General features: G+C 50.1%; 42 non-coding genes across 42 annotated transcripts; all 42 read right to left on the bottom strand.

Moving 5' to 3' along the window:
• Nucleotides 1–654: 654 nt before the first annotated feature.
• Nucleotides 655–728, bottom strand: Trnan-guu (transfer RNA asparagine (anticodon GUU)). The gene has a single exon. It is a non-coding gene; the product is annotated as a tRNA-Asn (tRNA).
• Nucleotides 729–1,061: 333 nt separating this feature from the next.
• On the bottom strand, nt 1,062–1,133 carry Trnat-cgu (transfer RNA threonine (anticodon CGU)). The gene has a single exon. It is a non-coding gene; the product is annotated as a tRNA-Thr (tRNA).
• Nucleotides 1,134–1,822: 689 nt separating this feature from the next.
• Nucleotides 1,823–1,896, bottom strand: Trnan-guu (transfer RNA asparagine (anticodon GUU)). The gene has a single exon. It is a non-coding gene; the product is annotated as a tRNA-Asn (tRNA).
• A 333-nt stretch (nt 1,897–2,229) lies between these two features.
• On the bottom strand, nt 2,230–2,301 carry Trnat-cgu (transfer RNA threonine (anticodon CGU)). Its single transcript has one exon. It is a non-coding gene; the product is annotated as a tRNA-Thr (tRNA).
• Nucleotides 2,302–2,990: 689 nt separating this feature from the next.
• Trnan-guu (transfer RNA asparagine (anticodon GUU)) lies at nt 2,991–3,064 on the bottom strand. The gene has a single exon. It is a non-coding gene; the product is annotated as a tRNA-Asn (tRNA).
• A 333-nt stretch (nt 3,065–3,397) lies between these two features.
• On the bottom strand, nt 3,398–3,469 carry Trnat-cgu (transfer RNA threonine (anticodon CGU)). The gene has a single exon. It is a non-coding gene; the product is annotated as a tRNA-Thr (tRNA).
• Nucleotides 3,470–4,158: 689 nt separating this feature from the next.
• On the bottom strand, nt 4,159–4,232 carry Trnan-guu (transfer RNA asparagine (anticodon GUU)). Its single transcript has one exon. It is a non-coding gene; the product is annotated as a tRNA-Asn (tRNA).
• Nucleotides 4,233–4,565: 333 nt separating this feature from the next.
• Nucleotides 4,566–4,637, bottom strand: Trnat-cgu (transfer RNA threonine (anticodon CGU)). The gene has a single exon. It is a non-coding gene; the product is annotated as a tRNA-Thr (tRNA).
• Nucleotides 4,638–5,326: 689 nt separating this feature from the next.
• On the bottom strand, nt 5,327–5,400 carry Trnan-guu (transfer RNA asparagine (anticodon GUU)). The gene has a single exon. It is a non-coding gene; the product is annotated as a tRNA-Asn (tRNA).
• Nucleotides 5,401–5,733: 333 nt separating this feature from the next.
• Trnat-cgu (transfer RNA threonine (anticodon CGU)) lies at nt 5,734–5,805 on the bottom strand. Its single transcript has one exon. It is a non-coding gene; the product is annotated as a tRNA-Thr (tRNA).
• Nucleotides 5,806–6,494: 689 nt separating this feature from the next.
• On the bottom strand, nt 6,495–6,568 carry Trnan-guu (transfer RNA asparagine (anticodon GUU)). The gene has a single exon. It is a non-coding gene; the product is annotated as a tRNA-Asn (tRNA).
• Nucleotides 6,569–6,901: 333 nt separating this feature from the next.
• Nucleotides 6,902–6,973, bottom strand: Trnat-cgu (transfer RNA threonine (anticodon CGU)). The gene has a single exon. It is a non-coding gene; the product is annotated as a tRNA-Thr (tRNA).
• A 690-nt stretch (nt 6,974–7,663) lies between these two features.
• On the bottom strand, nt 7,664–7,737 carry Trnan-guu (transfer RNA asparagine (anticodon GUU)). The gene has a single exon. It is a non-coding gene; the product is annotated as a tRNA-Asn (tRNA).
• Nucleotides 7,738–8,070: 333 nt separating this feature from the next.
• Trnat-cgu (transfer RNA threonine (anticodon CGU)) lies at nt 8,071–8,142 on the bottom strand. The gene has a single exon. It is a non-coding gene; the product is annotated as a tRNA-Thr (tRNA).
• A 689-nt stretch (nt 8,143–8,831) lies between these two features.
• Nucleotides 8,832–8,905, bottom strand: Trnan-guu (transfer RNA asparagine (anticodon GUU)). The gene has a single exon. It is a non-coding gene; the product is annotated as a tRNA-Asn (tRNA).
• Nucleotides 8,906–9,238: 333 nt separating this feature from the next.
• On the bottom strand, nt 9,239–9,310 carry Trnat-cgu (transfer RNA threonine (anticodon CGU)). The gene has a single exon. It is a non-coding gene; the product is annotated as a tRNA-Thr (tRNA).
• A 689-nt stretch (nt 9,311–9,999) lies between these two features.
• On the bottom strand, nt 10,000–10,073 carry Trnan-guu (transfer RNA asparagine (anticodon GUU)). Its single transcript has one exon. It is a non-coding gene; the product is annotated as a tRNA-Asn (tRNA).
• A 333-nt stretch (nt 10,074–10,406) lies between these two features.
• On the bottom strand, nt 10,407–10,478 carry Trnat-cgu (transfer RNA threonine (anticodon CGU)). Its single transcript has one exon. It is a non-coding gene; the product is annotated as a tRNA-Thr (tRNA).
• A 689-nt stretch (nt 10,479–11,167) lies between these two features.
• Trnan-guu (transfer RNA asparagine (anticodon GUU)) lies at nt 11,168–11,241 on the bottom strand. Its single transcript has one exon. It is a non-coding gene; the product is annotated as a tRNA-Asn (tRNA).
• A 333-nt stretch (nt 11,242–11,574) lies between these two features.
• Trnat-cgu (transfer RNA threonine (anticodon CGU)) lies at nt 11,575–11,646 on the bottom strand. The gene has a single exon. It is a non-coding gene; the product is annotated as a tRNA-Thr (tRNA).
• A 690-nt stretch (nt 11,647–12,336) lies between these two features.
• On the bottom strand, nt 12,337–12,410 carry Trnan-guu (transfer RNA asparagine (anticodon GUU)). The gene has a single exon. It is a non-coding gene; the product is annotated as a tRNA-Asn (tRNA).
• Nucleotides 12,411–12,743: 333 nt separating this feature from the next.
• Trnat-cgu (transfer RNA threonine (anticodon CGU)) lies at nt 12,744–12,815 on the bottom strand. Its single transcript has one exon. It is a non-coding gene; the product is annotated as a tRNA-Thr (tRNA).
• A 689-nt stretch (nt 12,816–13,504) lies between these two features.
• Nucleotides 13,505–13,578, bottom strand: Trnan-guu (transfer RNA asparagine (anticodon GUU)). The gene has a single exon. It is a non-coding gene; the product is annotated as a tRNA-Asn (tRNA).
• Nucleotides 13,579–13,911: 333 nt separating this feature from the next.
• On the bottom strand, nt 13,912–13,983 carry Trnat-cgu (transfer RNA threonine (anticodon CGU)). Its single transcript has one exon. It is a non-coding gene; the product is annotated as a tRNA-Thr (tRNA).
• Nucleotides 13,984–14,672: 689 nt separating this feature from the next.
• On the bottom strand, nt 14,673–14,746 carry Trnan-guu (transfer RNA asparagine (anticodon GUU)). Its single transcript has one exon. It is a non-coding gene; the product is annotated as a tRNA-Asn (tRNA).
• Nucleotides 14,747–15,079: 333 nt separating this feature from the next.
• Nucleotides 15,080–15,151, bottom strand: Trnat-cgu (transfer RNA threonine (anticodon CGU)). Its single transcript has one exon. It is a non-coding gene; the product is annotated as a tRNA-Thr (tRNA).
• A 690-nt stretch (nt 15,152–15,841) lies between these two features.
• Nucleotides 15,842–15,915, bottom strand: Trnan-guu (transfer RNA asparagine (anticodon GUU)). The gene has a single exon. It is a non-coding gene; the product is annotated as a tRNA-Asn (tRNA).
• Nucleotides 15,916–16,248: 333 nt separating this feature from the next.
• On the bottom strand, nt 16,249–16,320 carry Trnat-cgu (transfer RNA threonine (anticodon CGU)). Its single transcript has one exon. It is a non-coding gene; the product is annotated as a tRNA-Thr (tRNA).
• A 689-nt stretch (nt 16,321–17,009) lies between these two features.
• Trnan-guu (transfer RNA asparagine (anticodon GUU)) lies at nt 17,010–17,083 on the bottom strand. Its single transcript has one exon. It is a non-coding gene; the product is annotated as a tRNA-Asn (tRNA).
• A 333-nt stretch (nt 17,084–17,416) lies between these two features.
• On the bottom strand, nt 17,417–17,488 carry Trnat-cgu (transfer RNA threonine (anticodon CGU)). Its single transcript has one exon. It is a non-coding gene; the product is annotated as a tRNA-Thr (tRNA).
• A 689-nt stretch (nt 17,489–18,177) lies between these two features.
• Trnan-guu (transfer RNA asparagine (anticodon GUU)) lies at nt 18,178–18,251 on the bottom strand. The gene has a single exon. It is a non-coding gene; the product is annotated as a tRNA-Asn (tRNA).
• A 333-nt stretch (nt 18,252–18,584) lies between these two features.
• Nucleotides 18,585–18,656, bottom strand: Trnat-cgu (transfer RNA threonine (anticodon CGU)). The gene has a single exon. It is a non-coding gene; the product is annotated as a tRNA-Thr (tRNA).
• A 689-nt stretch (nt 18,657–19,345) lies between these two features.
• Nucleotides 19,346–19,419, bottom strand: Trnan-guu (transfer RNA asparagine (anticodon GUU)). The gene has a single exon. It is a non-coding gene; the product is annotated as a tRNA-Asn (tRNA).
• A 333-nt stretch (nt 19,420–19,752) lies between these two features.
• Trnat-cgu (transfer RNA threonine (anticodon CGU)) lies at nt 19,753–19,824 on the bottom strand. The gene has a single exon. It is a non-coding gene; the product is annotated as a tRNA-Thr (tRNA).
• Nucleotides 19,825–20,513: 689 nt separating this feature from the next.
• Trnan-guu (transfer RNA asparagine (anticodon GUU)) lies at nt 20,514–20,587 on the bottom strand. Its single transcript has one exon. It is a non-coding gene; the product is annotated as a tRNA-Asn (tRNA).
• Nucleotides 20,588–20,920: 333 nt separating this feature from the next.
• On the bottom strand, nt 20,921–20,992 carry Trnat-cgu (transfer RNA threonine (anticodon CGU)). The gene has a single exon. It is a non-coding gene; the product is annotated as a tRNA-Thr (tRNA).
• A 689-nt stretch (nt 20,993–21,681) lies between these two features.
• Trnan-guu (transfer RNA asparagine (anticodon GUU)) lies at nt 21,682–21,755 on the bottom strand. The gene has a single exon. It is a non-coding gene; the product is annotated as a tRNA-Asn (tRNA).
• Nucleotides 21,756–22,088: 333 nt separating this feature from the next.
• Trnat-cgu (transfer RNA threonine (anticodon CGU)) lies at nt 22,089–22,160 on the bottom strand. Its single transcript has one exon. It is a non-coding gene; the product is annotated as a tRNA-Thr (tRNA).
• Nucleotides 22,161–22,849: 689 nt separating this feature from the next.
• On the bottom strand, nt 22,850–22,923 carry Trnan-guu (transfer RNA asparagine (anticodon GUU)). Its single transcript has one exon. It is a non-coding gene; the product is annotated as a tRNA-Asn (tRNA).
• A 333-nt stretch (nt 22,924–23,256) lies between these two features.
• Nucleotides 23,257–23,328, bottom strand: Trnat-cgu (transfer RNA threonine (anticodon CGU)). The gene has a single exon. It is a non-coding gene; the product is annotated as a tRNA-Thr (tRNA).
• A 689-nt stretch (nt 23,329–24,017) lies between these two features.
• Trnan-guu (transfer RNA asparagine (anticodon GUU)) lies at nt 24,018–24,091 on the bottom strand. Its single transcript has one exon. It is a non-coding gene; the product is annotated as a tRNA-Asn (tRNA).
• A 333-nt stretch (nt 24,092–24,424) lies between these two features.
• Trnat-cgu (transfer RNA threonine (anticodon CGU)) lies at nt 24,425–24,496 on the bottom strand. The gene has a single exon. It is a non-coding gene; the product is annotated as a tRNA-Thr (tRNA).
• Nucleotides 24,497–24,772: the final 276 nt, after the last annotated feature.

The following is a 24,772-nucleotide window of genomic DNA, read 5'->3' as shown; positions in this document are numbered from 1 at the left end:
TACTTCATCATACTGAATCTTGCAGCCCTCGACCAGATATCGGATTTGGCACACAGCTGCTGCTGGGGGTGTCCACATTGCCGTTTTCCAAATCTCTTGAATGTTTCGCCCTTACGATCGACGACGAGCGTCGGCCCACCAAAAGTTTGCGGTCTGCACAATCCTGACCTAGTGCACAGCTTGTGGGATAGCGTGGCTCGACTGCGAAATGCGCCTTTCGGTTCCTCTCTCTGGCAAAAGTGCGCTGTTGTCCACAGTGGCACTGGCGTTGCCCATGGGGCTTCATGTAAGGCGACTGCACGTCGCTCGGCCAACAGCGGCCTACTGCAGACCGACACTTAAGACACACCAAATACAAATCGACATCGAGAGACAGGCCCTGTCATATGGCACTCGCGACGTATATGCTGAAATTGAATGTAAAGAATACGTCTTTTGTAGCGGGCGTCCCTCTACTGCAGTGTCACACATGACGAATAAAAAGGAAAACAGCAGAACGTCTGTGTAGGGCCATGTTTTTACCCACAGTGTCACTTGGCTGAATGTGTATAAGGCTCTGTGGCATCACTCAAACGCAGCCAAATTGTCACACTAGCTGTGTATCTCTAACAAAGTTGACGTACGTCCTCACCTCGGTGCCGGTTAGAACGATTTCGCCCCCGGGTGGGCTCGAACCACCAACCTTTCGGTTAACAGCCGAACGCGCTAGCCGATTGCGCCACGGAGGCCTTGACTTTGGCTCCCTTGTGCTCTGTATATCAACGCAATTCGTATACCTTCTGCAGCAATCTCGCAGAATGGTAGCATTTGCTTACGCCTCTTCACATGGATAACGTGCATGCACACTGTAGCGAGGCTCGTAAACGAATGACATCGCCAAGCATGACATTATACTACAAAATGCATACAAACCAATGTTCTGCCTATGCATTCAGAAAACCTCTGAGGCCAGTAGAATACTTGTCATAGGTTGTAGAACATCCCTTTCATTCAGAGTACTGCCATGTGTTAGATGCTGCTCGAGATAGCTCCGCTCCTTGCAGGAAGGTTTAAGAAATGAATGCCTTCTGTGAGGTTCGAACTCACGACCCCTGGTTTACGAGACCAGTGCTCTACCACTGAGCTAAGAAGGCGGCATCTTAGCGTTTGTGAGCTATCCCCAAATTGTTACTTCATCATACTGAATCTTGCAGCCCTCGACCAGATATCGGATTTGGCACACAGCTGCTGCTGGGGGTGTCCACATTGCCGTTTTCCAAATCTCTTGAATGTTTCGCCCTTACGATCGACGACGAGCGTCGGCCCACCAAAAGTTTGCGGTCTGCACAATCCTGACCTAGTGCACAGCTTGTGGGATAGCGTGGCTCGACTGCGAAATGCGCCTTTCGGTTCCTCTCTCTGGCAAAAGTGCGCTGTTGTCCACAGTGGCACTGGCGTTGCCCATGGGGCTTCATGTAAGGCGACTGCACGTCGCTCGGCCAACAGCGGCCTACTGCAGACCGACACTTAAGACACACCAAATACAAATCGACATCGAGAGACAGGCCCTGTCATATGGCACTCGCGACGTATATGCTGAAATTGAATGTAAAGAATACGTCTTTTGTAGCGGGCGTCCCTCTACTGCAGTGTCACACATGACGAATAAAAAGGAAAACAGCAGAACGTCTGTGTAGGGCCATGTTTTTACCCACAGTGTCACTTGGCTGAATGTGTATAAGGCTCTGTGGCATCACTCAAACGCAGCCAAATTGTCACACTAGCTGTGTATCTCTAACAAAGTTGACGTACGTCCTCACCTCGGTGCCGGTTAGAACGATTTCGCCCCCGGGTGGGCTCGAACCACCAACCTTTCGGTTAACAGCCGAACGCGCTAGCCGATTGCGCCACGGAGGCCTTGACTTTGGCTCCCTTGTGCTCTGTATATCAACGCAATTCGTATACCTTCTGCAGCAATCTCGCAGAATGGTAGCATTTGCTTACGCCTCTTCACATGGATAACGTGCATGCACACTGTAGCGAGGCTCGTAAACGAATGACATCGCCAAGCATGACATTATACTACAAAATGCATACAAACCAATGTTCTGCCTATGCATTCAGAAAACCTCTGAGGCCAGTAGAATACTTGTCATAGGTTGTAGAACATCCCTTTCATTCAGAGTACTGCCATGTGTTAGATGCTGCTCGAGATAGCTCCGCTCCTTGCAGGAAGGTTTAAGAAATGAATGCCTTCTGTGAGGTTCGAACTCACGACCCCTGGTTTACGAGACCAGTGCTCTACCACTGTGCTAAGAAGGCGGCATCTTAGCGTTTGTGAGCTATCCCCAAATTGTTACTTCATCATACTGAATCTTGCAGCCCTCGACCAGATATCGGATTTGGCACACAGCTGCTGCTGGGGGTGTCCACATTGCCGTTTTCCAAATCTCTTGAATGTTTCGCCCTTACGATCGACGACGAGCGTCGGCCCACCAAAAGTTTGCGGTCTGCACAATCCTGACCTAGTGCACAGCTTGTGGGATAGCGTGGCTCGACTGCGAAATGCGCCTTTCGGTTCCTCTCTCTGGCAAAAGTGCGCTGTTGTCCACAGTGGCACTGGCGTTGCCCATGGGGCTTCATGTAAGGCGACTGCACGTCGCTCGGCCAACAGCGGCCTACTGCAGACCGACACTTAAGACACACCAAATACAAATCGACATCGAGAGACAGGCCCTGTCATATGGCACTCGCGACGTATATGCTGAAATTGAATGTAAAGAATACGTCTTTTGTAGCGGGCGTCCCTCTACTGCAGTGTCACACATGACGAATAAAAAGGAAAACAGCAGAACGTCTGTGTAGGGCCATGTTTTTACCCACAGTGTCACTTGGCTGAATGTGTATAAGGCTCTGTGGCATCACTCAAACGCAGCCAAATTGTCACACTAGCTGTGTATCTCTAACAAAGTTGACGTACGTCCTCACCTCGGTGCCGGTTAGAACGATTTCGCCCCCGGGTGGGCTCGAACCACCAACCTTTCGGTTAACAGCCGAACGCGCTAGCCGATTGCGCCACGGAGGCCTTGACTTTGGCTCCCTTGTGCTCTGTATATCAACGCAATTCGTATACCTTCTGCAGCAATCTCGCAGAATGGTAGCATTTGCTTACGCCTCTTCACATGGATAACGTGCATGCACACTGTAGCGAGGCTCGTAAACGAATGACATCGCCAAGCATGACATTATACTACAAAATGCATACAAACCAATGTTCTGCCTATGCATTCAGAAAACCTCTGAGGCCAGTAGAATACTTGTCATAGGTTGTAGAACATCCCTTTCATTCAGTGTACTGCCATGTGTTAGATGCTGCTCGAGATAGCTCCGCTCCTTGCAGGAAGGTTTAAGAAATGAATGCCTTCTGTGAGGTTCGAACTCACGACCCCTGGTTTACGAGACCAGTGCTCTACCACTGAGCTAAGAAGGCGGCATCTTAGCGTTTGTGAGCTATCCCCAAATTGTTACTTCATCATACTGAATCTTGCAGCCCTCGACCAGATATCGGATTTGGCACACAGCTGCTGCTGGGGGTGTCCACATTGCCGTTTTCCAAATCTCTTGAATGTTTCGCCCTTACGATCGACGACGAGCGTCGGCCCACCAAAAGTTTGCGGTCTGCACAATCCTGACCTAGTGCACAGCTTGTGGGATAGCGTGGCTCGACTGCGAAATGCGCCTTTCGGTTCCTCTCTCTGGCAAAAGTGCGCTGTTGTCCACAGTGGCACTGGCGTTGCCCATGGGGCTTCATGTAAGGCGACTGCACGTCGCTCGGCCAACAGCGGCCTACTGCAGACCGACACTTAAGACACACCAAATACAAATCGACATCGAGAGACAGGCCCTGTCATATGGCACTCGCGACGTATATGCTGAAATTGAATGTAAAGAATACGTCTTTTGTAGCGGGCGTCCCTCTACTGCAGTGTCACACATGACGAATAAAAAGGAAAACAGCAGAACGTCTGTGTAGGGCCATGTTTTTACCCACAGTGTCACTTGGCTGAATGTGTATAAGGCTCTGTGGCATCACTCAAACGCAGCCAAATTGTCACACTAGCTGTGTATCTCTAACAAAGTTGACGTACGTCCTCACCTCGGTGCCGGTTAGAACGATTTCGCCCCCGGGTGGGCTCGAACCACCAACCTTTCGGTTAACAGCCGAACGCGCTAGCCGATTGCGCCACGGAGGCCTTGACTTTGGCTCCCTTGTGCTCTGTATATCAACGCAATTCGTATACCTTCTGCAGCAATCTCGCAGAATGGTAGCATTTGCTTACGCCTCTTCACATGGATAACGTGCATGCACACTGTAGCGAGGCTCGTAAACGAATGACATCGCCAAGCATGACATTATACTACAAAATGCATACAAACCAATGTTCTGCCTATGCATTCAGAAAACCTCTGAGGCCAGTAGAATACTTGTCATAGGTTGTAGAACATCCCTTTCATTCAGTGTACTGCCATGTGTTAGATGCTGCTCGAGATAGCTCCGCTCCTTGCAGGAAGGTTTAAGAAATGAATGCCTTCTGTGAGGTTCGAACTCACGACCCCTGGTTTACGAGACCAGTGCTCTACCACTGAGCTAAGAAGGCGGCATCTTAGCGTTTGTGAGCTATCCCCAAATTGTTACTTCATCATACTGAATCTTGCAGCCCTCGACCAGATATCGGATTTGGCACACAGCTGCTGCTGGGGGTGTCCACATTGCCGTTTTCCAAATCTCTTGAATGTTTCGCCCTTACGATCGACGACGAGCGTCGGCCCACCAAAAGTTTGCGGTCTGCACAATCCTGACCTAGTGCACAGCTTGTGGGATAGCGTGGCTCGACTGCGAAATGCGCCTTTCGGTTCCTCTCTCTGGCAAAAGTGCGCTGTTGTCCACAGTGGCACTGGCGTTGCCCATGGGGCTTCATGTAAGGCGACTGCACGTCGCTCGGCCAACAGCGGCCTACTGCAGACCGACACTTAAGACACACCAAATACAAATCGACATCGAGAGACAGGCCCTGTCATATGGCACTCGCGACGTATATGCTGAAATTGAATGTAAAGAATACGTCTTTTGTAGCGGGCGTCCCTCTACTGCAGTGTCACACATGACGAATAAAAAGGAAAACAGCAGAACGTCTGTGTAGGGCCATGTTTTTACCCACAGTGTCACTTGGCTGAATGTGTAGAAGGCTCTGTGGCATCACTCAAACGCAGCCAAATTGTCACACTAGCTGTGTATCTCTAACAAAGTTGACGTACGTCCTCACCTCGGTGCCGGTTAGAACGATTTCGCCCCCGGGTGGGCTCGAACCACCAACCTTTCGGTTAACAGCCGAACGCGCTAGCCGATTGCGCCACGGAGGCCTTGACTTTGGCTCCCTTGTGCTCTGTATATCAACGCAATTCGTATACCTTCTGCAGCAATCTCGCAGAATGGTAGCATTTGCTTACGCCTCTTCACATGGATAACGTGCATGCACACTGTAGCGAGGCTCGTAAACGAATGACATCGCCAAGCATGACATTATACTACAAAATGCATACAAACCAATGTTCTGCCTATGCATTCAGAAAACCTCTGAGGCCAGTAGAATACTTGTCATAGGTTGTAGAACATCCCTTTCATTCAGAGTACTGCCATGTGTTAGATGCTGCTCGAGATAGCTCCGCTCCTTGCAGGAAGGTTTAAGAAATGAATGCCTTCTGTGAGGTTCGAACTCACGACCCCTGGTTTACGAGACCAGTGCTCTACCACTGAGCTAAGAAGGCGGCATCTTAGCGTTTGTGAGCTATCCCCAAATTGTTACTTCATCATACTGAATCTTGCAGCCCTCGACCAGATATCGGATTTGGCACACAGCTGCTGCTGGGGGTGTCCACATTGCCGTTTTCCAAATCTCTTGAATGTTTCGCCCTTACGATCGACGACGAGCGTCGGCCCACCAAAAGTTTGCGGTCTGCACAATCCTGACCTAGTGCACAGCTTGTGGGATAGCGTGGCTCGACTGCGAAATGCGCCTTTCGGTTCCTCTCTCTGGCAAAAGTGCGCTGTTGTCCACAGTGGCACTGGCGTTGCCCATGGGGCTTCATGTAAGGCGACTGCACGTCGCTCGGCCAACAGCGGCCTACTGCAGACCGACACTTAAGACACACCAAATACAAATCGACATCGAGAGACAGGCCCTGTCATATGGCACTCGCGACGTATATGCTGAAATTGAATGTAAAGAATACGTCTTTTGTAGCGGGCGTCCCTCTACTGCAGTGTCACACATGACGAATAAAAAGGAAAACAGCAGAACGTCTGTGTAGGGCCATGTTTTTACCCACAGTGTCACTTGGCTGAATGTGTAGAAGGCTCTGTGGCATCACTCAAACGCAGCCAAATTGTCACACTAGCTGTGTATCTCTAACAAAGTTGACGTACGTCCTCACCTCGGTGCCGGTTAGAACGATTTCGCCCCCGGGTGGGCTCGAACCACCAACCTTTCGGTTAACAGCCGAACGCGCTAGCCGATTGCGCCACGGAGGCCTTGACTTTGGCTCCCTTGTGCTCTGTATATCAACGCAATTCGTATACCTTCTGCAGCAATCTCGCAGAATGGTAGCATTTGCTTACGCCTCTTCACATGGATAACGTGCATGCACACTGTAGCGAGGCTCGTAAACGAATGACATCGCCAAGCATGACATTATACTACAAAATGCATACAAACCAATGTTCTGCCTATGCATTCAGAAAACCTCTGAGGCCAGTAGAATACTTGTCATAGGTTGTAGAACATCCCTTTCATTCAGAGTACTGCCATGTGTTAGATGCTGCTCGAGATAGCTCCGCTCCTTGCAGGAAGGTTTAAGAAATGAATGCCTTCTGTGAGGTTCGAACTCACGACCCCTGGTTTACGAGACCAGTGCTCTACCACTGAGCTAAGAAGGCGGCATCTTAGCGTTTGTGAGCTATCCCCAAATTGTTACTTCATCATACTGAATCTTGCAGCCCTCGACCAGATATCGGATTTGGCACACAGCTGCTGCTGGGGGTGTCCACATTGCCGTTTTCCAAATCTCTTGAATGTTTCGCCCTTACGATCGACGACGAGCGTCGGCCCACCAAAAGTTTGCGGTCTGCACAATCCTGACCTAGTGCACAGCTTGTGGGATAGCGTGGCTCGACTGCGAAATGCGCCTTTCCTTTTCCTCTCTCTGGCAAAAGTGCGCTGTTGTCCACAGTGGCACTGGCGTTGCCCATGGGGCTACATGTAAGGCGACTGCACGTCGCTCGGCCAACAGCGGCCTACTGCAGACCGACACTTAAGACACACCAAATACAAATCGACATCGAGAGACAGGCCCTGTCATATGGCACTCGCGACGTATATGCTGAAATTGAATGTAAAGAATACGTCTTTTGTAGCGGGCGTCCCTCTACTGCAGTGTCACACATGACGAATAAAAAGGAAAACAGCAGAACGTCTGTGTAGGGCCATGTTTTTACCCACAGTGTCACTTGGCTGAATGTGTATAAGGCTCTGTGGCATCACTCAAACGCAGCCAAATTGTCACACTAGCTGTGTATCTCTAACAAAGTTGACGTACGTCCTCACCTCGGTGCCGGTTAGAACGATTTCGCCCCCGGGTGGGCTCGAACCACCAACCTTTCGGTTAACAGCCGAACGCGCTAGCCGATTGCGCCACGGAGGCCTTGACTTTGGCTCCCTTGTGCTCTGTATATCAACGCAATTCGTATACCTTCTGCAGCAATCTCGCAGAATGGTAGCATTTGCTTACGCCTCTTCACATGGATAACGTGCATGCACACTGTAGCGAGGCTCGTAAACGAATGACATCGCCAAGCATGACATTATACTACAAAATGCATACAAACCAATGTTCTGCCTATGCATTCAGAAAACCTCTGAGGCCAGTAGAATACTTGTCATAGGTTGTAGAACATCCCTTTCATTCAGAGTACTGCCATGTGTTAGATGCTGCTCGAGATAGCTCCGCTCCTTGCAGGAAGGTTTAAGAAATGAATGCCTTCTGTGAGGTTCGAACTCACGACCCCTGGTTTACGAGACCAGTGCTCTACCACTGAGCTAAGAAGGCGGCATCTTAGCGTTTGTGAGCTATCCCCAAATTGTTACTTCATCATACTGAATCTTGCAGCCCTCGACCAGATATCGGATTTGGCACACAGCTGCTGCTGGGGGTGTCCACATTGCCGTTTTCCAAATCTCTTGAATGTTTCGCCCTTACGATCGACGACGAGCGTCGGCCCACCAAAAGTTTGCGGTCTGCACAATCCTGACCTAGTGCACAGCTTGTGGGATAGCGTGGCTCGACTGCGAAATGCGCCTTTCGGTTCCTCTCTCTGGCAAAAGTGCGCTGTTGTCCACAGTGGCACTGGCGTTGCCCATGGGGCTTCATGTAAGGCGACTGCACGTCGCTCGGCCAACAGCGGCCTACTGCAGACCGACACTTAAGACACACCAAATACAAATCGACATCGAGAGACAGGCCCTGTCATATGGCACTCGCGACGTATATGCTGAAATTGAATGTAAAGAATACGTCTTTTGTAGCGGGCGTCCCTCTACTGCAGTGTCACACATGACGAATAAAAAGGAAAACAGCAGAACGTCTGTGTAGGGCCATGTTTTTACCCACAGTGTCACTTGGCTGAATGTGTATAAGGCTCTGTGGCATCACTCAAACGCAGCCAAATTGTCACACTAGCTGTGTATCTCTAACAAAGTTGACGTACGTCCTCACCTCGGTGCCGGTTAGAACGATTTCGCCCCCGGGTGGGCTCGAACCACCAACCTTTCGGTTAACAGCCGAACGCGCTAGCCGATTGCGCCACGGAGGCCTTGACTTTGGCTCCCTTGTGCTCTGTATATCAACGCAATTCGTATACCTTCTGCAGCAATCTCGCAGAATGGTAGCATTTGCTTACGCCTCTTCACATGGATAACGTGCATGCACACTGTAGCGAGGCTCGTAAACGAATGACATCGCCAAGCATGACATTATACTACAAAATGCATACAAACCAATGTTCTGCCTATGCATTCAGAAAACCTCTGAGGCCAGTAGAATACTTGTCATAGGTTGTAGAACATCCCTTTCATTCAGTGTACTGCCATGTGTTAGATGCTGCTCGAGATAGCTCCGCTCCTTGCAGGAAGGTTTAAGAAATGAATGCCTTCTGTGAGGTTCGAACTCACGACCCCTGGTTTACGAGACCAGTGCTCTACCACTGAGCTAAGAAGGCGGCATCTTAGCGTTTGTGAGCTATCCCCAAATTGTTACTTCATCATACTGAATCTTGCAGCCCTCGACCAGATATCGGATTTGGCACACAGCTGCTGCTGGGGGTGTCCACATTGCCGTTTTCCAAATCTCTTGAATGTTTCGCCCTTACGATCGACGACGAGCGTCGGCCCACCAAAAGTTTGCGGTCTGCACAATCCTGACCTAGTGCACAGCTTGTGGGATAGCGTGGCTCGACTGCGAAATGCGCCTTTCGGTTCCTCTCTCTGGCAAAAGTGCGCTGTTGTCCACAGTGGCACTGGCGTTGCCCATGGGGCTTCATGTAAGGCGACTGCACGTCGCTCGGCCAACAGCGGCCTACTGCAGACCGACACTTAAGACACACCAAATACAAATCGACATCGAGAGACAGGCCCTGTCATATGGCACTCGCGACGTATATGCTGAAATTGAATGTAAAGAATACGTCTTTTGTAGCGGGCGTCCCTCTACTGCAGTGTCACACATGACGAATAAAAAGGAAAACAGCAGAACGTCTGTGTAGGGCCATGTTTTTACCCACAGTGTCACTTGGCTGAATGTGTAGAAGGCTCTGTGGCATCACTCAAACGCAGCCAAATTGTCACACTAGCTGTGTATCTCTAACAAAGTTGACGTACGTCCTCACCTCGGTGCCGGTTAGAACGATTTCGCCCCCGGGTGGGCTCGAACCACCAACCTTTCGGTTAACAGCCGAACGCGCTAGCCGATTGCGCCACGGAGGCCTTGACTTTGGCTCCCTTGTGCTCTGTATATCAACGCAATTCGTATACCTTCTGCAGCAATCTCGCAGAATGGTAGCATTTGCTTACGCCTCTTCACATGGATAACGTGCATGCACACTGTAGCGAGGCTCGTAAACGAATGACATCGCCAAGCATGACATTATACTACAAAATGCATACAAACCAATGTTCTGCCTATGCATTCAGAAAACCTCTGAGGCCAGTAGAATACTTGTCATAGGTTGTAGAACATCCCTTTCATTCAGAGTACTGCCATGTGTTAGATGCTGCTCGAGATAGCTCCGCTCCTTGCAGGAAGGTTTAAGAAATGAATGCCTTCTGTGAGGTTCGAACTCACGACCCCTGGTTTACGAGACCAGTGCTCTACCACTGAGCTAAGAAGGCGGCATCTTAGCGTTTGTGAGCTATCCCCAAATTGTTACTTCATCATACTGAATCTTGCAGCCCTCGACCAGATATCGGATTTGGCACACAGCTGCTGCTGGGGGTGTCCACATTGCCGTTTTCCAAATCTCTTGAATGTTTCGCCCTTACGATCGACGACGAGCGTCGGCCCACCAAAAGTTTGCGGTCTGCACAATCCTGACCTAGTGCACAGCTTGTGGGATAGCGTGGCTCGACTGCGAAATGCGCCTTTCGGTTCCTCTCTCTGGCAAAAGTGCGCTGTTGTCCACAGTGGCACTGGCGTTGCCCATGGGGCTTCATGTAAGGCGACTGCACGTCGCTCGGCCAACAGCGGCCTACTGCAGACCGACACTTAAGACACACCAAATACAAATCGACATCGAGAGACAGGCCCTGTCATATGGCACTCGCGACGTATATGCTGAAATTGAATGTAAAGAATACGTCTTTTGTAGCGGGCGTCCCTCTACTGCAGTGTCACACATGACGAATAAAAAGGAAAACAGCAGAACGTCTGTGTAGGGCCATGTTTTTACCCACAGTGTCACTTGGCTGAATGTGTAGAAGGCTCTGTGGCATCACTCAAACGCAGCCAAATTGTCACACTAGCTGTGTATCTCTAACAAAGTTGACGTACGTCCTCACCTCGGTGCCGGTTAGAACGATTTCGCCCCCGGGTGGGCTCGAACCACCAACCTTTCGGTTAACAGCCGAACGCGCTAGCCGATTGCGCCACGGAGGCCTTGACTTTGGCTCCCTTGTGCTCTGTATATCAACGCAATTCGTATACCTTCTGCAGCAATCTCGCAGAATGGTAGCATTTGCTTACGCCTCTTCACATGGATAACGTGCATGCACACTGTAGCGAGGCTCGTAAACGAATGACATCGCCAAGCATGACATTATACTACAAAATGCATACAAACCAATGTTCTGCCTATGCATTCAGAAAACCTCTGAGGCCAGTAGAATACTTGTCATAGGTTGTAGAACATCCCTTTCATTCAGAGTACTGCCATGTGTTAGATGCTGCTCGAGATAGCTCCGCTCCTTGCAGGAAGGTTTAAGAAATGAATGCCTTCTGTGAGGTTCGAACTCACGACCCCTGGTTTACGAGACCAGTGCTCTACCACTGAGCTAAGAAGGCGGCATCTTAGCGTTTGTGAGCTATCCCCAAATTGTTACTTCATCATACTGAATCTTGCAGCCCTCGACCAGATATCGGATTTGGCACACAGCTGCTGCTGGGGGTGTCCACATTGCCGTTTTCCAAATCTCTTGAATGTTTCGCCCTTACGATCGACGACGAGCGTCGGCCCACCAAAAGTTTGCGGTCTGCACAATCCTGACCTAGTGCACAGCTTGTGGGATAGCGTGGCTCGACTGCGAAATGCGCCTTTCCTTTTCCTCTCTCTGGCAAAAGTGCGCTGTTGTCCACAGTGGCACTGGCGTTGCCCATGGGGCTACATGTAAGGCGACTGCACGTCGCTCGGCCAACAGCGGCCTACTGCAGACCGACACTTAAGACACACCAAATACAAATCGACATCGAGAGACAGGCCCTGTCATATGGCACTCGCGACGTATATGCTGAAATTGAATGTAAAGAATACGTCTTTTGTAGCGGGCGTCCCTCTACTGCAGTGTCACACATGACGAATAAAAAGGAAAACAGCAGAACGTCTGTGTAGGGCCATGTTTTTACCCACAGTGTCACTTGGCTGAATGTGTATAAGGCTCTGTGGCATCACTCAAACGCAGCCAAATTGTCACACTAGCTGTGTATCTCTAACAAAGTTGACGTACGTCCTCACCTCGGTGCCGGTTAGAACGATTTCGCCCCCGGGTGGGCTCGAACCACCAACCTTTCGGTTAACAGCCGAACGCGCTAGCCGATTGCGCCACGGAGGCCTTGACTTTGGCTCCCTTGTGCTCTGTATATCAACGCAATTCGTATACCTTCTGCAGCAATCTCGCAGAATGGTAGCATTTGCTTACGCCTCTTCACATGGATAACGTGCATGCACACTGTAGCGAGGCTCGTAAACGAATGACATCGCCAAGCATGACATTATACTACAAAATGCATACAAACCAATGTTCTGCCTATGCATTCAGAAAACCTCTGAGGCCAGTAGAATACTTGTCATAGGTTGTAGAACATCCCTTTCATTCAGAGTACTGCCATGTGTTAGATGCTGCTCGAGATAGCTCCGCTCCTTGCAGGAAGGTTTAAGAAATGAATGCCTTCTGTGAGGTTCGAACTCACGACCCCTGGTTTACGAGACCAGTGCTCTACCACTGAGCTAAGAAGGCGGCATCTTAGCGTTTGTGAGCTATCCCCAAATTGTTACTTCATCATACTGAATCTTGCAGCCCTCGACCAGATATCGGATTTGGCACACAGCTGCTGCTGGGGGTGTCCACATTGCCGTTTTCCAAATCTCTTGAATGTTTCGCCCTTACGATCGACGACGAGCGTCGGCCCACCAAAAGTTTGCGGTCTGCACAATCCTGACCTAGTGCACAGCTTGTGGGATAGCGTGGCTCGACTGCGAAATGCGCCTTTCGGTTCCTCTCTCTGGCAAAAGTGCGCTGTTGTCCACAGTGGCACTGGCGTTGCCCATGGGGCTTCATGTAAGGCGACTGCACGTCGCTCGGCCAACAGCGGCCTACTGCAGACCGACACTTAAGACACACCAAATACAAATCGACATCGAGAGACAGGCCCTGTCATATGGCACTCGCGACGTATATGCTGAAATTGAATGTAAAGAATACGTCTTTTGTAGCGGGCGTCCCTCTACTGCAGTGTCACACATGACGAATAAAAAGGAAAACAGCAGAACGTCTGTGTAGGGCCATGTTTTTACCCACAGTGTCACTTGGCTGAATGTGTATAAGGCTCTGTGGCATCACTCAAACGCAGCCAAATTGTCACACTAGCTGTGTATCTCTAACAAAGTTGACGTACGTCCTCACCTCGGTGCCGGTTAGAACGATTTCGCCCCCGGGTGGGCTCGAACCACCAACCTTTCGGTTAACAGCCGAACGCGCTAGCCGATTGCGCCACGGAGGCCTTGACTTTGGCTCCCTTGTGCTCTGTATATCAACGCAATTCGTATACCTTCTGCAGCAATCTCGCAGAATGGTAGCATTTGCTTACGCCTCTTCACATGGATAACGTGCATGCACACTGTAGCGAGGCTCGTAAACGAATGACATCGCCAAGCATGACATTATACTACAAAATGCATACAAACCAATGTTCTGCCTATGCATTCAGAAAACCTCTGAGGCCAGTAGAATACTTGTCATAGGTTGTAGAACATCCCTTTCATTCAGTGTACTGCCATGTGTTAGATGCTGCTCGAGATAGCTCCGCTCCTTGCAGGAAGGTTTAAGAAATGAATGCCTTCTGTGAGGTTCGAACTCACGACCCCTGGTTTACGAGACCAGTGCTCTACCACTGAGCTAAGAAGGCGGCATCTTAGCGTTTGTGAGCTATCCCCAAATTGTTACTTCATCATACTGAATCTTGCAGCCCTCGACCAGATATCGGATTTGGCACACAGCTGCTGCTGGGGGTGTCCACATTGCCGTTTTCCAAATCTCTTGAATGTTTCGCCCTTACGATCGACGACGAGCGTCGGCCCACCAAAAGTTTGCGGTCTGCACAATCCTGACCTAGTGCACAGCTTGTGGGATAGCGTGGCTCGACTGCGAAATGCGCCTTTCGGTTCCTCTCTCTGGCAAAAGTGCGCTGTTGTCCACAGTGGCACTGGCGTTGCCCATGGGGCTTCATGTAAGGCGACTGCACGTCGCTCGGCCAACAGCGGCCTACTGCAGACCGACACTTAAGACACACCAAATACAAATCGACATCGAGAGACAGGCCCTGTCATATGGCACTCGCGACGTATATGCTGAAATTGAATGTAAAGAATACGTCTTTTGTAGCGGGCGTCCCTCTACTGCAGTGTCACACATGACGAATAAAAACGAAAACAGCAGAACGTCTGTGTAGGGCCATGTTTTTACCCACAGTGTCACTTGGCTGAATGTGTATAAGGCTCTGTGGCATCACTCAAACGCAGCCAAATTGTCACACTAGCTGTGTATCTCTAACAAAGTTGACGTACGTCCTCACCTCGGTGCCGGTTAGAACGATTTCGCCCCCGGGTGGGCTTGAACCACCAACCTTTCGGTTAACAGCCGAACGCGCTAGCCGATTGCGCCACGGAGGCCTTGACTTTGGCTCCCTTGTGCTCTGTATATCAACGCAATTCGTATACCTTCTGCAGCAATCTCGCAGAATGGTAGCATTTGCTTACGCCTCTTCACATGGATAACGTGCATGCACACTGTAGCGAGGCTCGTAAACGAATGACATCGCCAAGCATGACATTATACTACAAAATGCATACAAACCAATGTTCTGCCTATGCATTCAGAAAACCTCTGAGGCCAGTAGAATACTTGTCATAGGTTGTAGAACATCCCTTTCATTCAGTGTACTGCCATGTGTTAGATGCTGCTCGAGATAGCTCCGCTCCTTGCAGGAAGGTTTAAGAAATGAATGCCTTCTGTGAGGTTCGAACTCACGACCCCTGGTTTACGAGACCAGTGCTCTACCACTGAGCTAAGAAGGCGGCATCTTAGCGTTTGTGAGCTATCCCCAAATTGTTACTTCATCATACTGAATCTTGCAGCCCTCGACCAGATATCGGATTTGGCACACAGCTGCTGCTGGGGGTGTCCACATTGCCGTTTTCCAAATCTCTTGAATGTTTCGCCCTTACGATCGACGACGAGCGTCGGCCCACCAAAAGTTTGCGGTCTGCACAATCCTGACCTAGTGCACAGCTTGTGGGATAGCGTGGCTCGACTGCGAAATGCGCCTTTCCTTTTCCTCTCTCTGGCAAAAGTGCGCTGTTGTCCACAGTGGCACTGGCGTTGCCCATGGGGCTTCATGTAAGGCGACTGCACGTCGCTCGGCCAACAGCGGCCTACTGCAGACCGACACTTAAGACACACCAAATACAAATCGACATCGAGAGACAGGCCCTGTCATATGGCACTCGCGACGTATATGCTGAAATTGAATGTAAAGAATACGTCTTTTGTAGCGGGCGTCCCTCTACTGCAGTGTCACACATGACGAATAAAAAGGAAAACAGCAGAACGTCTGTGTAGGGCCATGTTTTTACCCACAGTGTCACTTGGCTGAATGTGTATAAGGCTCTGTGGCATCACTCAAACGCAGCCAAATTGTCACACTAGCTGTGTATCTCTAACAAAGTTGACGTACGTCCTCACCTCGGTGCCGGTTAGAACGATTTCGCCCCCGGGTGGGCTCGAACCACCAACCTTTCGGTTAACAGCCGAACGCGCTAGCCGATTGCGCCACGGAGGCCTTGACTTTGGCTCCCTTGTGCTCTGTATATCAACGCAATTCGTATACCTTCTGCAGCAATCTCGCAGAATGGTAGCATTTGCTTACGCCTCTTCACATGGATAACGTGCATGCACACTGTAGCGAGGCTCGTAAACGAATGACATCGCCAAGCATGACATTATACTACAAAATGCATACAAACCAATGTTCTGCCTATGCATTCAGAAAACCTCTGAGGCCAGTAGAATACTTGTCATAGGTTGTAGAACATCCCTTTCATTCAGTGTACTGCCATGTGTTAGATGCTGCTCGAGATAGCTCCGCTCCTTGCAGGAAGGTTTAAGAAATGAATGCCTTCTGTGAGGTTCGAACTCACGACCCCTGGTTTACGAGACCAGTGCTCTACCACTGAGCTAAGACGGCGGCATCTTAGCGTTTGTGAGCTATCCCCAAATTGTTACTTCATCATACTGAATCTTGCAGCCCTCGACCAGATATCGGATTTGGCACACAGCTGCTGCTGGGGGTGTCCACATTGCCGTTTTCCAAATCTCTTGAATGTTTCGCCCTTACGATCGACGACGAGCGTCGGCCCACCAAAAGTTTGCGGTCTGCACAATCCTGACCTAGTGCACAGCTTGTGGGATAGCGTGGCTCGACTGCGAAATGCGCCTTTCGGTTCCTCTCTCTGGCAAAAGTGCGCTGTTGTCCACAGTGGCACTGGCGTTGCCCATGGGGCTTCATGTAAGGCGACTGCACGTCGCTCGGCCAACAGCGGCCTACTGCAGACCGACACTTAAGACACACCAAATACAAATCGACATCGAGAGACAGGCCCTGTCATATGGCACTCGCGACGTATATGCTGAAATTGAATGTAAAGAATACGTCTTTTGTAGCGGGCGTCCCTCTACTGCAGTGTCACACATGACGAATAAAAAGGAAAACAGCAGAACGTCTGTGTAGGGCCATGTTTTTACCCACAGTGTCACTTGGCTGAATGTGTATAAGGCTCTGTGGCATCACTCAAACGCAGCCAAATTGTCACACTAGCTGTGTATCTCTAACAAAGTTGACGTACGTCCTCACCTCGGTGCCGGTTAGAACGATTTCGCCCCCGGGTGGGCTCGAACCACCAACCTTTCGGTTAACAGCCGAACGCGCTAGCCGATTGCGCCACGGAGGCCTTCACTTTGGCTCCCTTGTGCTCTGTATATCAACGCAATTCGTATACCTTCTGCAGCAATCTCGCAGAATGGTAGCATTTGCTTACGCCTCTTCACATGGATAACGTGCATGCACACTGTAGCGAGGCTCGTAAACGAATGACATCGCCAAGCATGACATTATACTACAAAATGCATACAAACCAATGTTCTGCCTATGCATTCAGAAAACCTCTGAGGCCAGTAGAATACTTGTCATAGGTTGTAGAACATCCCTTTCATTCAGAGTACTGCCGTGTGTTAGATGCTGCTCGAGATAGCTCCGCTCCTTGCAGGAAGGTTTAAGAAATGAATGCCTTCTGTGAGGTTCGAACTCACGACCCCTGGTTTACGAGACCAGTGCTCTACCACTGAGCTAAGAAGGCGGCATCTTAGCGTTTGTGAGCTATCCCCAAATTGTTACTTCATCATACTGAATCTTGCAGCCCTCGACCAGATATCGGATTTGGCACACAGCTGCTGCTGGGGGTGTCCACATTGCCGTTTTCCAAATCTCTTGAATGTTTCGCCCTTACGATCGACGACGAGCGTCGGCCCACCAAAAGTTTGCGGTCTGCACAATCCTGACCTAGTGCACAGCTTGTGGGATAGCGTGGCTCGACTGCGAAATGCGCCTTTCGGTTCCTCTCTCTGGCAAAAGTGCGCTGTTGTCCACAGTGGCACTGGCGTTGCCCATGGGGCTTCATGTAAGGCGACTGCACGTCGCTCGGCCAACAGCGGCCTACTGCAGACCGACACTTAAGACACACCAAATACAAATCGACATCGAGAGACAGGCCCTGTCATATGGCACTCGCGACGTATATGCTGAAATTGAATGTAAAGAATACGTCTTTTGTAGCGGGCGTCCCTCTACTGCAGTGTCACACATGACGAATAAAAAGGAAAACAGCAGAACGTCTGTGTAGGGCCATGTTTTTACCCACAGTGTCACTTGGCTGAATGTGTATAAGGCTCTGTGGCATCACTCAAACGCAGCCAAATTGTCACACTAGCTGTGTATCTCTAACAAAGTTGACGTACGTCCTCACCTCGGTGCCGGTTAGAACGATTTCGCCCCCGGGTGGGCTCGAACCACCAACCTTTCGGTTAACAGCCGAACGCGCTAGCCGATTGCGCCACGGAGGCCTTCACTTTGGCTCCCTTGTGCTCTGTATATCAACGCAATTCGTATACCTTCTGCAGCAATCTCGCAGAATGGTAGCATTTGCTTACGCCTCTTCACATGGATAACGTGCATGCACACTGTAGCGAGGCTCGTAAACGAATGACATCGCCAAGCATGACATTATACTACAAAATGCATACAAACCAATGTTCTGCCTATGCATTCAGAAAACCTCTGAGGCCAGTAGAATACTTGTCATAGGTTGTAGAACATCCCTTTCATTCAGTGTACTGCCATGTGTTAGATGCTGCTCGAGATAGCTCCGCTCCTTGCAGGAAGGTTTAAGAAATGAATGCCTTCTGTGAGGTTCGAACTCACGACCCCTGGTTTACGAGACCAGTGCTCTACCACTGAGCTAAGAAGGCGGCATCTTAGCGTTTGTGAGCTATCCCCAAATTGTTACTTCATCATACTGAATCTTGCAGCCCTCGACCAGATATCGGATTTGGCACACAGCTGCTGCTGGGGGTGTCCACATTGCCGTTTTCCAAATCTCTTGAATGTTTCGCCCTTACGATCGACGACGAGCGTCGGCCCACCAAAAGTTTGCGGTCTGCACAATCCTGACCTAGTGCACAGCTTGTGGGATAGCGTGGCTCGACTGCGAAATGCGCCTTTCGGTTCCTCTCTCTGGCAAAAGTGCGCTGTTGTCCACAGTGGCACTGGCGTTGCCCATGGGGCTTCATGTAAGGCGACTGCACGTCGCTCGGCCAACAGCGGCCTACTGCAGACCGACACTTAAGACACACCAAATACAAATCGACATCGAGAGACAGGCCCTGTCATATGGCACTCGCGACGTATATGCTGAAATTGAATGTAAAGAATACGTCTTTTGTAGCGGGCGTCCCTCTACTGCAGTGTCACACATGACGAATAAAAAGGAAAACAGCAGAACGTCTGTGTAGGGCCATGTTTTTACCCACAGTGTCACTTGGCTGAATGTGTATAAGGCTCTGTGGCATCACTCAAACGCAGCCAAATTGTCACACTAGCTGTGTATCTCTAACAAAGTTGACGTACGTCCTCACCTCGGTGCCGGTTAGAACGATTTCGCCCCCGGGTGGGCTCGAACCACCAACCTTTCGGTTAACAGCCGAACGCGCTAGCCGATTGCGCCACGGAGGCCTTCACTTTGGCTCCCTTGTGCTCTGTATATCAACGCAATTCGTATACCTTCTGCAGCAATCTCGCAGAATGGTAGCATTTGCTTACGCCTCTTCACATGGATAACGTGCATGCACACTGTAGCGAGGCTCGTAAACGAATGACATCGCCAAGCATGACATTATACTACAAAATGCATACAAACCAATGTTCTGCCTATGCATTCAGAAAACCTCTGAGGCCAGTAGAATACTTGTCATAGGTTGTAGAACATCCCTTTCATTCAGTGTACTGCCATGTGTTAGATGCTGCTCGAGATAGCTCCGCTCCTTGCAGGAAGGTTTAAGAAATGAATGCCTTCTGTGAGGTTCGAACTCACGACCCCTGGTTTACGAGACCAGTGCTCTACCACTGAGCTAAGAAGGCGGCATCTTAGCGTTTGTGAGCTATCCCCAAATTGTTACTTCATCATACTGAATCTTGCAGCCCTCGACCAGATATCGGATTTGGCACACAGCTGCTGCTGGGGGTGTCCACATTGCCGTTTTCCAAATCTCTTGAATGTTTCGCCCTTACGATCGACGACGAGCGTCGGCCCACCAAAAGTTTGCGGTCTGCACAATCCTGACCTAGTGCACAGCTTGTGGGATAGCGTGGCTCGACTGCGAAATGCGCCTTTCGGTTCCTCTCTCTGGCAAAAGTGCGCTGTTGTCCACAGTGGCACTGGCGTTGCCCATGGGGCTTCATGTAAGGCGACTGCACGTCGCTCGGCCAACAGCGGCCTACTGCAGACCGACACTTAAGACACACCAAATACAAATCGACATCGAGAGACAGGCCCTGTCATATGGCACTCGCGACGTATATGCTGAAATTGAATGTAAAGAATACGTCTTTTGTAGCGGGCGTCCCTCTACTGCAGTGTCACACATGACGAATAAAAAGGAAAACAGCAGAACGTCTGTGTAGGGCCATGTTTTTACCCACAGTGTCACTTGGCTGAATGTGTATAAGGCTCTGTGGCATCACTCAAACGCAGCCAAATTGTCACACTAGCTGTGTATCTCTAACAAAGTTGACGTACGTCCTCACCTCGGTGCCGGTTAGAACGATTTCGCCCCCGGGTGGGCTCGAACCACCAACCTTTCGGTTAACAGCCGAACGCGCTAGCCGATTGCGCCACGGAGGCCTTCACTTTGGCTCCCTTGTGCTCTGTATATCAACGCAATTCGTATACCTTCTGCAGCAATCTCGCAGAATGGTAGCATTTGCTTACGCCTCTTCACATGGATAACGTGCATGCACACTGTAGCGAGGCTCGTAAACGAATGACATCGCCAAGCATGACATTATACTACAAAATGCATACAAACCAATGTTCTGCCTATGCATTCAGAAAACCTCTGAGGCCAGTAGAATACTTGTCATAGGTTGTAGAACATCCCTTTCATTCAGTGTACTGCCATGTGTTAGATGCTGCTCGAGATAGCTCCGCTCCTTGCAGGAAGGTTTAAGAAATGAATGCCTTCTGTGAGGTTCGAACTCACGACCCCTGGTTTACGAGACCAGTGCTCTACCACTGAGCTAAGACGGCGGCATCTTAGCGTTTGTGAGCTATCCCCAAATTGTTACTTCATCATACTGAATCTTGCAGCCCTCGACCAGATATCGGATTTGGCACACAGCTGCTGCTGGGGGTGTCCACATTGCCGTTTTCCAAATCTCTTGAATGTTTCGCCCTTACGATCGACGACGAGCGTCGGCCCACCAAAAGTTTGCGGTCTGCACAATCCTGACCTAGTGCACAGCTTGTGGGATAGCGTGGCTCGACTGCGAAATGCGCCTTTCGGTTCCTCTCTCTGGCAAAAGTGCGCTGTTGTCCACAGTGGCACTGGCGTTGCCCATGGGGCTTCATGTAAGGCGACTGCACGTCGCTCGGCCAACAGCGGCCTACTGCAGACCGACACTTAAGACACACCAAATACAAATCGACATCGAGAGACAGGCCCTGTCATATGGCACTCGCGACGTATATGCTGAAATTGAATGTAAAGAATACGTCTTTTGTAGCGGGCGTCCCTCTACTGCAGTGTCACACATGACGAATAAAAAGGAAAACAGCAGAACGTCTGTGTAGGGCCATGTTTTTACCCACAGTGTCACTTGGCTGAATGTGTATAAGGCTCTGTGGCATCACTCAAACGCAGCCAAATTGTCACACTAGCTGTGTATCTCTAACAAAGTTGACGTACGTCCTCACCTCGGTGCCGGTTAGAACGATTTCGCCCCCGGGTGGGCTCGAACCACCAACCTTTCGGTTAACAGCCGAACGCGCTAGCCGATTGCGCCACGGAGGCCTTGACTTTGGCTCCCTTGTGCTCTGTATATCAACGCAATTCGTATACCTTCTGCAGCAATCTCGCAGAATGGTAGCATTTGCTTACGCCTCTTCACATGGATAACGTGCATGCACACTGTAGCGAGGCTCGTAAACGAATGACATCGCCAAGCATGACATTATACTACAAAATGCATACAAACCAATGTTCTGCCTATGCATTCAGAAAACCTCTGAGGCCAGTAGAATACTTGTCATAGGTTGTAGAACATCCCTTTCATTCAGTGTACTGCCATGTGTTAGATGCTGCTCGAGATAGCTCCGCTCCTTGCAGGAAGGTTTAAGAAATGAATGCCTTCTGTGAGGTTCGAACTCACGACCCGTGGTTTACGAGACCAGTGCTCTACCACTGAGCTAAGAAGGCGGCATCTTAGCGTTTGTGAGCTATACCCAAATTGTTACTTCATCATACTGAATCTTGCAGCCCTCGACCAGATATCGGATTTGGCACACAGCTGCTGCTGGGGGTGTCCACATTGCCGTTTTCCAAATCTCTTGAATGTTTCGCCCTTACGATCGACGACGAGCGTCGGCCCACCAAAAGTTTGCGGTCTGCACAATCCTGACCTAGTGCACAGCTTGTGGGATAGCGTGGCTCGACTGCGAAATGCGCCTTTCGGTTCCTCTCTCTGGCAAAAGTGCGCTGTTGTCCACAGTGGCACTGGCGTTGCCCATGGGGCTTCATGTAAGGCGACTGCACGTCGCTCGGCCAACAGCGGCCTACTGCAGACCGACACTTAAGACACACCAAATACAAATCGACATCGAGAGACAGGCCCTGTCATATGGCACTCGCGACGTATATGCTGAAATTGAATGTAAAGAATACGTCTTTTGTAGCGGGCGTCCCTCTACTGCAGTGTCACACATGACGAATAAAAAGGAAAACAGCAGAACGTCTGTGTAGGGCCATGTTTTTACCCACAGTGTCACTTGGCTGAATGTGTATAAGGCTCTGTGGCATCACTCAAACGCAGCCAAATTGTCACACTAGCTGTGTATCTCTAACAAAGTTGACGTACGTCCTCACCTCGGTGCCGGTTAGAACGATTTCGCCCCCGGGTGGGCTCGAACCACCAACCTTTCGGTTAACAGCCGAACGCGCTAGCCGATTGCGCCACGGAGGCCTTCACTTTGGCTCCCTTGTGCTCTGTATATCAACGCAATTCGTATACCTTCTGCAGCAATCTCGCAGAATGGTAGCATTTGCTTACGCCTCTTCACATGGATAACGTGCATGCACACTGTAGCGAGGCTCGTAAACGAATGACATCGCCAAGCATGACATTATACTACAAAATGCATACAAACCAATGTTCTGCCTATGCATTCAGAAAACCTCTGAGGCCAGTAGAATACTTGTCATAGGTTGTAGAACATCCCTTTCATTCAGTGTACTGCCATGTGTTAGATGCTGCTCGAGATAGCTCCGCTCCTTGCAGGAAGGTTTAAGAAATGAATGCCTTCTGTGAGGTTCGAACTCACGACCCCTGGTTTACGAGACCAGTGCTCTACCACTGAGCTAAGAAGGCGGCATCTTAGCGTTTGTGAGCTATCCCCAAATTGTTACTTCATCATACTGAATCTTGCAGCCCTCGACCAGATATCGGATTTGGCACACAGCTGCTGCTGGGGGTGTCCACATTGCCGTTTTCCAAATCTCTTGAATGTTTCGCCCTTACGATCGACGACGAGCGTCGGCCCACCAAAAGTTTGCGGTCTGCACAATCCTGACCTAGTGCACAGCTTGTGGGATAGCGTGGCTCGACTGCGAAATGCGCCTTTCGGTTCCTCTCTCTGGCAAAAGTGCGCTGTTGTCCACAGTGGCACTGGCGTTGCCCATGGGGCTTCATGTAAGGCGACTGCACGTCGCTCGGCCAACAGCGGCCTACTGCAGACCGACACTTAAGACACACCAAATACAAATCGACATCGAGAGACAGGCCCTGTCATATGGCACTCGCGACGTATATGCTGAAATTGAATGTAAAGAATACGTCTTTTGTAGCGGGCGTCCCTCTACTGCAGTGTCACACATGACGAATAAAAAGGAAAACAGCAGAACGTCTGTGTAGGGCCATGTTTTTACCCACAGTGTCACTTGGCTGAATGTGTATAAGGCTCTGTGGCATCACTCAAACGCAGCCAAATTGTCACACTAGCTGTGTATCTCTAACAAAGTTGACGTACGTCCTCACCTCGGTGCCGGTTAGAACGATTTCGCCCCCGGGTGGGCTCGAACCACCAACCTTTCGGTTAACAGCCGAACGCGCTAGCCGATTGCGCCACGGAGGCCTTGACTTTGGCTCCCTTGTGCTCTGTATATCAACGCAATTCGTATACCTTCTGCAGCAATCTCGCAGAATGGTAGCATTTGCTTACGCCTCTTCACATGGATAACGTGCATGCACACTGTAGCGAGGCTCGTAAACGAATGACATCGCCAAGCATGACATTATACTACAAAATGCATACAAACCAATGTTCTGCCTATGCATTCAGAAAACCTCTGAGGCCAGTAGAATACTTGTCATAGGTTGTAGAACATCCCTTTCATTCAGTGTACTGCCATGTGTTAGATGCTGCTCGAGATAGCTCCGCTCCTTGCAGGAAGGTTTAAGAAATGAATGCCTTCTGTGAGGTTCGAACTCACGACCCGTGGTTTACGAGACCAGTGCTCTACCACTGAGCTAAGAAGGCGGCATCTTAGCGTTTGTGAGCTATACCCAAATTGTTACTTCATCATACTGAATCTTGCAGCCCTCGACCAGATATCGGATTTGGCACACAGCTGCTGCTGGGGGTGTCCACATTGCCGTTTTCCAAATCTCTTGAATGTTTCGCCCTTACGATCGACGACGAGCGTCGGCCCACCAAAAGTTTGCGGTCTGCACAATCCTGACCTAGTGCACAGCTTGTGGGATAGCGTGGCTCGACTGCGAAATGCGCCTTTCGGTTCCTCTCTCTGGCAAAAGT

Source organism: Schistocerca serialis, unplaced genomic scaffold (assembly GCF_023864345.2).
Source record: "Schistocerca serialis cubense isolate TAMUIC-IGC-003099 unplaced genomic scaffold, iqSchSeri2.2 HiC_scaffold_1257, whole genome shotgun sequence".
Taxonomy (NCBI): Eukaryota; Metazoa; Arthropoda; class Insecta; order Orthoptera; family Acrididae; genus Schistocerca; species Schistocerca serialis.
The sequence above is the reverse complement of the archived record's forward strand: the minus strand, read 5'-3'. Positions and strand labels throughout refer to the sequence as shown.